Here is a 10,645-nt window from a genome sequence, read left to right as displayed (position 1 = left end):
GGGGACAGGAAGGCCTTCTCTATGTACATCAGCAAGAGAATGCATTACTGGTTTCTATATCTTGGACCCAAAGAAGTGGTCCTCTTCACCTTTTATCACCTGCAGAACAGCCACCACAAGGAGCATTCTGATAACCAGACATCAGCCCCAATGAGCCATCAAAAATCTACCATCCCATGTAAATGAATCGGTATCCAGAGAAAAGAGTCAGAAAATCAGAGCACATGCCTAGCTAGGGAAATGGAGGAGGAAAAAGAAGTCAACTTGCATTGGAATAGGAAGAGATCTTAAGGGGGATTCAACTGCCACAAGAAATATTATTCAGAGCTTAAGAATATCATTTGGCAACTAAAGACAAGACTAGATAAATGGAAGGAAAAATGGTTACTGGATAGATTAAGAGAAATTGGAATAGGTGGAGAAGACTTGATGCTTAAATAAATAACAGAATATTTTTTTTCAGATTGAAAAGAAACCAGGATGATTTATGATCCTGAATTTACCATCCTGAATTCCAGGGTGGATTATGGACACACACACACAAATATACCCATTCACATACATGTACTCTTATGTAGGATTCCTCAGTTTCCCCTACTTTTTTCTCTTTCCTGATCAAGATATATCAGCCAGCTGCATGTTTTCACTTGCAAGCCTAAATCCAAGCCTGGGCCTTGAACATTTTCAGGCACTGATAAAGGTATTTAGGTTATTGCCCCAAACACCGAAGGATACTAGCCCTGGACCTAAGCCAGATTCCTTAAGCTCTCAGATAAATATCATAACCTGACCCTCTCATTGTGGATATACCTAAGCGGAACATTCCTTGTCTTAATAATCTGTAGAGAATTAACATAAAGAGAAGTAAATGAAGTAGGGGGAAGCCACATGATTTTACAAGTGGAGGTCAAGGCACACTCTGTGCAGCATTCGACCTCAGGGACATACAACCAGAAGCCAGGAAATTCAGAAAAGAGCTGGTACCAGAGAGACCTCTCTTCCTGTTGGGACGGTTTTCTTGGGTATTTCCAGTTTATTCCTACATCCAAGTTCTAAGAATCACTGCCCAGAGCATTCGGCATAAGTGTGACGCAAAATGCTTTACATTCTGTATTTGCTGTTTGAAAAATTAGATAATGAGCAACCTGGAAACCAATCATCATAACTAAAGATGAGCAGGTTGATGCATAGCACTGTTCTTCCCTTCTCCCACTCTCCCCCTCCCAAGTTTTTCTTTAAGCACTTGGTCCCTTCTAGGATTGATATGGGATAAGCACATTTGTCTAGCTGGCATGAAAATAAAAAGCTGGTTTATCTGTAAACAGACATTAAGTATTTTAGCTATTTCCATGCATGTCTTACAATTCACAAATCTGAAATAACTCAGATTATTCTTTATGAAACTCTCAAACCCAATAATAGCATGATAAAAAGCAACACCTTCAAGATATCTCTAGGGAATCCAAATGTAGGAAAGCATAGGTACCTCACCGGAGCCTTCAGGGTCCCTCCACCGCCTGAGGATAAGTCACTTCTCACTCTTGATCTGAATCAACAGAGAAATTTCTGCAATCCCAGTCCTTGGTGATTTAGGGCATAAGGATCCAGGAACTTTATAGGTAATCATGGTACCAATTCTACCCCCAAAATATCTTTCTCAACAGCTGTCTAATTTCTAAAATGTTACCATTCAACTTTTCATTTGTTAAGTCTCTCTTTCATTATCAGGCAAAGACCTCCCAACCCCAGTTGTGGCAGTCTGAATAATGGCCACCTAAAGACATTTACGTTCTAATCATTGAAACCTGTGGCTATGTTACTTTACATTGCAAAAAGGACTTTTTGTGATTAAGTTAAGGATTTGGGGATGGGGAGATTATCCTGGATTATGCAGGTGGGTCCAAAGCAATCATAGGATTCTTAAAAGAGAGAGGAAGGAAGTTGAATTGAGAGAAGGTGATGTGATGCTGGAACCAGCCTTTTACAGCTGAAAAAGGTGAGAAAATGAATTCTGTTCTAGACCCTCTGCTAAATTTGTGGCGATTTGTTACAGCAGCACATATAAAACAAATATGCCGATTTAAACCCCAATCATAATTTACACTTTTGTATCGAATTTCCCAAACTGCACTCTGGAGAATTTATTCTAGAGTACTTTAAATTGAAATGATGGAATTATAAAGTGATCCCTAGCAAGTTATGAAAATGCTACAGTCTAATCACCACTGTGGATCAGTAGCTTTACTGATTCTCTATGTAAACATATCTTTAAAGATGGGAACCATACATAAGATAACAGGTTATTGGATCCAGAAGTTGGGGTGTATGGCATAGTAAAGCCCCATCTTTGAGACCATTTAATCCCTCATTAAAGGCTTGGGTAAACAAGCCTTGAGTATATAGTTTTCTATAACTTTTTAGAAATAACTTATTTGCTCAGAAAAAGACTTGGCTATATTTCTGGGCATATATGCAAAGGAATATAAATTGTTTTATCATAAAGACACATGCTCCTGTATGTTCATCGCAGCGGTATTCACAATAGCAAAGACATGGAATCAACCTAAATGCCCATCAGTGGTAGACTGGATAAATGTGGTACATATACACCATGGACTACTATGCAGCCATGAAAAGGAATGAGATCATGTCCTTTGCAGTAATATGGATGGAGCTAGAGCCCATTATCCTTAGCAAACTAACACAGGAACAGAAAACCAAATACCGCATGTTCTCACTTATAATTGGGAGCTAACTGGGGAAAACAGGTGGACACAAAGAGGGGAACACCACATTCTAGGGCCTGTTGGAGAGTGGGGGATGGGAAGAGGGAGAAGATCAGGAAAAATAACTACTGGGTACTTGGCTTAATACCTGGATGATAAAATAATCTGTACAACAAACCCCCATGACACAATTTACCTATATAACAAACCTGCACTTGTACCCCTGAACTTAAAAGTTTAAAAAAATGACTTCACGTTTTTGCAGCTATTAACATCTTCCAAAGAGATTTCCCTTAATACAATTTTTAAACTTCAGGCATAATGTGAATACGTTAACCTGATATTTTTCTAAAAGAATTTTTCAGTAAGGTCATAAGGGAAAGAGTGTGAAGGTCAGTCACTTACACAGGTCAGGTGGAAAGAAATGAAAGGATGGTATAGAGAAGCAGCAGACAGAAACGTGAATTCAGAGGTTCTGAAAATAATCACTTTGGGTTTTACAGTTTTCCATCACACCGACTCTGGCCTATGCCTTCAATTTTTCAGAGACTGGGTAGGGCTCGGGGAGTTTTGTTGTTACTGTTTCCTGAGTCCTGACAGCTGGAAGTGGGTAGCAGTGCATTCCCAGGTCATGGTGGAATTTTAGTACCCTGCCAGGATCTTAATCACCTGAGAATCTAGGAGGTCTGGGACCCGGCAACCCTTCAGAAAACATGCCTGTTCACACTATGCAATAGATAAACAGGACTAATAGAGAGAGAGAAAAAAAAGACATTTTGTAGGTGTACATTAAAAATACCAACTTTCTCAGATGAGTAGATTGCAAAAATTTTCTCCCTTTCTGTAGGTTGCCTGTTCACTCTGATGGTAGTTTCTTTTGCTGTGCCGAAGCTCTTCAGTTTAATTAGATCCCATTTGTCAATTTTGGCTTTTGTTGCCATTGCTTTTGGTGTTTTAGACACGAAGTCCTTGCCCATGCCTATGTCCTGCAGTAAATGATGAGTTAATGAGTGCAGCACACCAACATGGCACATGTATACATATGTAACAAACCTGCACGTTGTGCACATGTACCCCAGAACTTAAAGTATAATAAAAAAAAAGTAAATAAAAAATACCAACTTTCCTCCATTTATTAATCTATTCTAAGGGATATGAAGAGAGGCAAAAGAGCCCTGAGAATATATTTTCCTTCATAATTTAGGGAAACAATTAAACAATGAGGCAATTCAAAGATCAAGATGATATTTAAATACTGCATAAAACCTTCACCCTTTAAGTGGTGAAAGATCTTTAAGTGCACAGAATCACATCTTTTGATTGCTGATTTTATACATCTCTGTTAAGGATAAAAATAAAACACTTTGAAATAGCCCTCTCAGATGACTGTGGACCAAGGGCATTGAAAACTTTTATCCATATAGTCCAGACAATATTCCTTCATCACCTTTACAGTGAGCTGTTGTATATTGGCAGAAAGTGAATGTCTAACATATTTTCCACTAGAGTCTACTGCTACACCCAGAACTAATGAAACAATGTGTAGTCCATGATGATTATGTGGATCCTTAATTTCACAAATTTCTCCTAATAAGGTGCGATAGTTAATTTTAGGTGTCACCTTGACTGGATTAAGGAATATATAGAGAACTGGGAAAGCATTACTTCTGGATGTGTCTGTGGAGATGTTTCCATAGAAGATTGGCCTATGAGTTGGTGGACCCAGTGGAGAAGCTCCACCCTCAATGTGGGTGGGCCACATCCAATTGGCTGGGGGCCCAGATACAACAAAAAGGCAGAGAAAAGGCAAATTCTTTTCCCTCTCTCTTGGAACTCAGACACACTTCATCCACCCTTAGACATCATAAATCAAGCTTCTTCAGGCCTTGGACTTCAGAACTTATACCAGTGGACCCCTGGTTTCTCAGGCCTTTGGCCCCAGAATAAGAATTAGACCATCATCCTCCCTGGTCAGGGGCTTTCAGACTTGTACAGAGCCATGCTACCAGCATCCCAGGGTCTTTCATTTGCAGACTGTTGTGGGACTTCTCAACCACCATAATTAGGTGAACCAATTCCTCCAATAAATCTCTTCTCATATGCCTATATCTGTATCTATGACTGTATCTATATCTATACCTATATAGATATAGAGAACATATTCTATTGGTTCTCTCTCTCTAGAGAACACTGACTAATACAGATTTTGGTACCAAGAGTGGTTCTGGAGGAATAGAATTTTAAGGATGAGTTTCCTACACTGGTTTTGGAGTTTCTGGAACTAGTTCTCTAATCTGATTAGACCTAAAAATGCTAAGGGCTCTACTCCTAATAGTACAGAAAGTACTAATAGTCTGTGGTGTAAGCTATTATAGAGCTATGCAAAAGAACTGTATTTGATACTGCTTTTTTTTGAGAGAGAGAGGGTCTCACTCTGTTGCCCAGGTGGGAGTGCAGTGGCACAATCTCAGCTCCCTGCAACCTTCATTTCCTAGGTTCAAGTGATTCTCGTGCCTCAGCCTCCTGAGTAGCTAGGACTACAGGTGCGAGCCACCACACCTGGCTAATTTTTGTGTTTGTGTTTTTTATTTTTTGGTAAAGACAGGGTTTCAACATGTTGGCCAGGCTGGTCTTGAACTCCTGACCTCATGTGATCTGCCCATCTTCGCCTCCCAAAGTGCTGGGATTACAGGTGTGAGCCAGCATGTATTTGACACTCTTAATCAACCACTTATAAGAGGCAAGGAACTTGATAACCCTTTATATAATACTTTCAAACATTTGTGGAAAATTAAGGAACATAATGACCTTGATTGGTTACATCCAATGTCACTGAACAAAGTGGTCAAGCTGGAAGGATGGAGATTATGCATGGTTTCAGCAACATGAACTTTCACTTATCAACAATGACCTGGCTACCTTAATTGCTGAGTATTCAATCTGCCAGGAGCAGAGACCAACACTGAGCCTCTGACATGGCACCATTTCCTGGGGTGATCAGTCAGCTACGTCATGGTAGGTTGATAACATTGTACTACTTCCATCATGGAAGGAGCAGTGTTTTGTCCTTATTGGAATAGTCACTCTCAATACAACTTTGTCTTCCTTGTGCACAATGCTGGTGTCAAAACTACTATTTGCAGACTTATGGAATGCCTTATCCTTCATCATGGTATTCCACACAGCATTGCTTCTGACCAAGGAACTCATTTCACAGCCAAAGAAGTATGCCATGCTCTTTTTTGGGAGAAGGGTTCATGCTCATGGAATCCACTGATCTTACCACCTACCCCATCATCCTGAAGCAGCAGGCTTCATAGAACAGTGCAATGGTTTCTCAAAGTCACAGTTAGTGCCAGCTAGGTGACGATACTTTGCAGGGCTGGAGCAAAGTTCTCTAGAAGGCTGTATACACTCTGAATCAGCATCAAATGTATGGACCTATTTCTCTTACAGCCAAGATTCACAGGTCCAAGCATCAAAGGGAAAAAATGGAAGTGAGACAACTCACCATTACTCATACTAGACCACTAACAAAAATTCCTGTTCTTGCAACTTCATGCCCTGCTGGCTTACAGATCTTAGCCCTGGAAAGAAATACAACAATGACTACACTGAACTGGAAGTTAAGACTGCCACCCAGTCATTTTGGCTTCTCATGTATCTATGCCAACAGGCTACAAAGGGAGTTAAAGTGTTGGCTGGAGTGATTGATCCAAACCAATCCAAAAAGAAATTGGAGTTAAGAAAGAGTATGTCTGGATTATAGGAGATCCCTTAGGGAATCTCTTAGTATTACTATGCCCTGTGATTAAAGTGAAAGGAAAATCACAACAACCCAATCCAGGCAAGACTACAAATGGTCCAAATTCTTCAGGAAAGGTTTGGGTCACCCTACCAGGTAAAGAACCATGGCCAGCTGAGGTGCTTCCTGAAGGCAAAGGAAATACAGAACGGGTTGCAGAAGATAGCTGTAAATACTACCTATGACCACACAACCAGTTACAGAAATGAGAACTGTAATTGTCATGAGCATTTTCTCCCTCTTTTGTTAAGAATACATTTTTATGTATTGCATATATACATATATTAAGCAAATATCTTTGTTTCATTCGTCTTTTGTCTTTATGATATGATTTATTGATTTTATATCAGTATTTAAGCATTCTTAATTTTACTTCATAGTATTTAAGTTATGTGATATCAGAAGAAGAGTAAATACACCCAGGAACTTTACTTCCTCTTTTGGCGAAGGTATTAGGACATTTTTGGCTGTGCACAGGATAGTTGTATCATGTTAGGCTGAAATATTACTTTTTTATTGCCTTTTTTGGAGATTAAATATGGTTTAAGGAGATCTGTATAGGTGCCAAGTGGACAATGGAAGGACTTGTAATGGTTGATTTCAAATGTGAACTTGACTAAATTAAGTAATACCTAGAGAACTGATAAAGCATTGTTTCTGGATGTGTCTGTGGAAATGTTTCCATAGAGGCTTGGTATGTGAGTCGGTGGACTGAGTGGGGAAGATCCACCCTCAGTGAGGGTGGCCCCCACCCAATTGCCTATAGCTCAACTAGACAAAAGGCAGAGGAAAGGCGAATTCTTTTCTCTCTCTCTCCTAGAGCCGGAACACACTTCTTATGCCCTTGGATATCAGAAGTCCAGGTTCTCCAGCTTTTGGACTCCAAGACTTACACCAGCAGACCCTCACCAGGTTCGCAGGCCTTAGAGTAATACCATTGGTTTTTTGGGTTTTGAGGCTTTCAGACTTACACTGAACAATGCTACCAGCATCCCAGGGTCTCTGTTGTGGAACTTCTCAGCCTCCACAGTCAGGTGAGCCAATTTCCCTAATAAATATCCTCTCATACACCTATCTATACCTATATCTACCTATATCTATATATGTGCATATCTCCTGTTGGTTCTGTCTCTTTGGAGAATCCTAATAAACAGAGAAAGGAACACGTCACCTAGGTAATGAGAGCAGTGCTTTGTCATCACAGATTCCTGACAAAATTTGTCAAGGGAGCTTCTCTTATGCTAAAGAGCCCCAAAGGGTGGAATTGGAGACAGATCTCCTTCAGAAATGATTTATAACAGTTAAGTAGAAACAGTCTACCTTTATCTGTTGTGATCACGTTCCAAGAAAAAAGGTTGGGTTCTTCTAGGAGCAGGTACAAAGATCCTACCCTTCCATAAAAAAACAGTGGCTGGTTAAGTAAAAAAGAGGACTGAGGATGGGAAGGCACTGGCAACACCAAGGTTCCTCAGGATGTCAAGAGGGCACCTTGGGGGCATCACAGAGAAGAGGCCAGAAAAGAGAGGAGACTGTCTCCTGCAACATAATCACTTGGTACATAAGCAACCCAACCTGAGGGGCTTGGGACAGGAAAATCCACAACAGCACAGCTGCACCCCACAAGAATCCAGGAAGGAGATGATTCCCCCTCCTCAAAGACAGTAAGTTAGATGACCCTTCCTTTGTGACATTAGAAGACTGTGGTTAGTCAGCTGGGTCTATTGAATTTTCCGCCTTCTTCCATCTTCTGCTCCATAAACACTTATTGCATTGGTTTAACCACTCTTCCAACAGCAACAATATATCCTGAAATTTCAGTAAAAGCTTCGGGAAAGTAAGAATTTTTTACTAATAGTGGAAATCTGGAAAAATCTAAAATGTGCAATATAATATAAATTTTTCCACCATTAAAATGTATTAATTCATTTAATAAATATTTTTTAGTACCTGTATACAGTTGTCCTTCAGTATTCTCAGGAGGTTGGTTCTAGAACTCTCTCAGATACCAAAATTCTGGGATGCTCAAGTTTCTTATTCAAAATGGCATGGTATTTGTATATGACCTATATACATCCTCCCATGTACATCCTTCCGTATATTTTAAATCATCTCTAGATTGCTTATAATACCTAATACAGGGTAAATGCAATGTAAATAGTTGTACTGTATTGTGTATAATTTGTATTATTTTTTATTGCTGTATTGTTATTTTCATTTTTTTCTGAATATTTTTGATCCATTGTTTATCGAATCCACAGATATGGTACCCATGGTTACAGAAAGCCAACTGTGTATGGAAATATATTCACAAAATTGTTAGATGAAAAAGTAGGTTAGATGCTATAAGTAGTACATTAAATTTTAAAATACATATAGATTGATAGATATAAGTAGGTATACAGAGAGAGAGAGAGAGAAGGAGAGAGAGATGAAATCCAAAACTATGTATACTGTATAATCTCTGGGTTGATGAAAGAAGCAATTTTTATTTTTTTTCAATTTGACATTTTATGATTTTCTAAATTTGCAAGTATGTATTAACTGTGGGATAGAAAAAAAATGGAAAACATTCCTGAGTCCATTGTAATAGTTCATGAGCTATAATAACTGTATGTGAATAGGTAGTGTTCTAGATATCAAATGGATATAAAATTTAAGACAGTAGGAGTTTGTTTTACACCGATTAAATTACTTATTAGCTCCTTTTATAAATAAACATAGAATGTCTACATTAGAAAAGAAAATAAAACTTCCTTGAAGAAAATGTGTGTAAAACTGCTATGGATGTGAAGGTACCAGCAATATAAATATACATTTCTCACTGTTTCTAACTAAGTACAAAATGGGCACAGAAGAAAAGTGAACATTAAAACATACCATCAGTTTTATTGCCAAAAGGACAAGGCCTTCCCAATCAAGCTGGATTGGAGAATGTGACTCATCCCCATAACCAGAATAAGATTCCTATTTCTTCTCCCCCAAACCCAGACTTTGGAAGCCGCCTGGAAGAATAAATTCTTTAGAGTGCTCATCTCTAGCCAGGTGCATGGAGGACCACAAGTGTACTTCACACCCTTGAAGGGCAGAAGAAAGAGGCTAGGTGAGAGGGGGCAGTGCTTCAGCTTTGCTTCAGGTCATCCAACAGACAGCAAATCCTGCCACCTTGCCCATCAGAGAAGCCATTCGTCCTCCCACTAAGAGAAGTGAATCAGGGTACAGAGGAAGGAAAAATCAGAAATAATACCTCCAAAATGCACCCCTGCTGGGGGCTAAAGCAGGAATCCCTTCATTAAAACAACACTGAGTTAAGAGGGGCTTGACCTTACGAGTACTAAGGCCATGTCTCTGTCATTGAGTTTCTGTGCTATCCTTTGGCACTATGATGAGGACTCAAAGATAATGATGATGTCCTTATCTTCACAACGTCACTATCAAGTTGAAGAAGAAATATGGCACACCTGAAAGAATGCAATATTATAGAAAACTATAGTAAGTTTTAAATTGTGTGCTGCCAAGTATGAATAGGTAAAAGAAGGTCAAAAAGAGTTAAAATGGTCAAGAAAAACTTCAAAGAGACAATAGAAAATCTGACCTTCAGCAACATTTCTCTCAATTGACAGAAATGAGTCTTGATAAATAGATGTAATTGGGTATATATGGAAAAGAGAAGACTTTCTGAACAGAAGGAATAACAGGGAGGAAGATACTAAAATAAAAAGGTCACATTGTGTTGGATAGTATAAGGGTGACATGCAAGATGGCAGGGTGATGTCAAAGAATGGCACTAAGATCAAGTAATAGGGTGAATCCAGATTTACCAAGAGCCTTGAAAGCCAGGTAGAGATGTTTAGCTTTGATGCAACAAGAAATGAGTACACTCTCTAAGAAACTGCTCCCTACAGTCATCAAAACCAAGAGCCCTAAAATATTTCTGTCAATATACTAAATGGGAAGACAAGAGAAATTGTTGTTTAACAAGTCTGATATTTTCCATTTCTGGACTGCCATACAGCAGTGATAAAATATAATTAATCTAATTTAATTAGGTTGAAATAGAGTATGCCTTATAGAGGCCAGCTTCTATTCTGATTTTGAATTAGGACCCAACACAACA

Source organism: Papio anubis, chromosome 1, assembly GCF_008728515.1.
Source record: "Papio anubis isolate 15944 chromosome 1, Panubis1.0, whole genome shotgun sequence".
Taxonomy (NCBI): Eukaryota; Metazoa; Chordata; class Mammalia; order Primates; family Cercopithecidae; genus Papio; species Papio anubis.
This window is presented reverse-complemented; position numbering follows the sequence as displayed.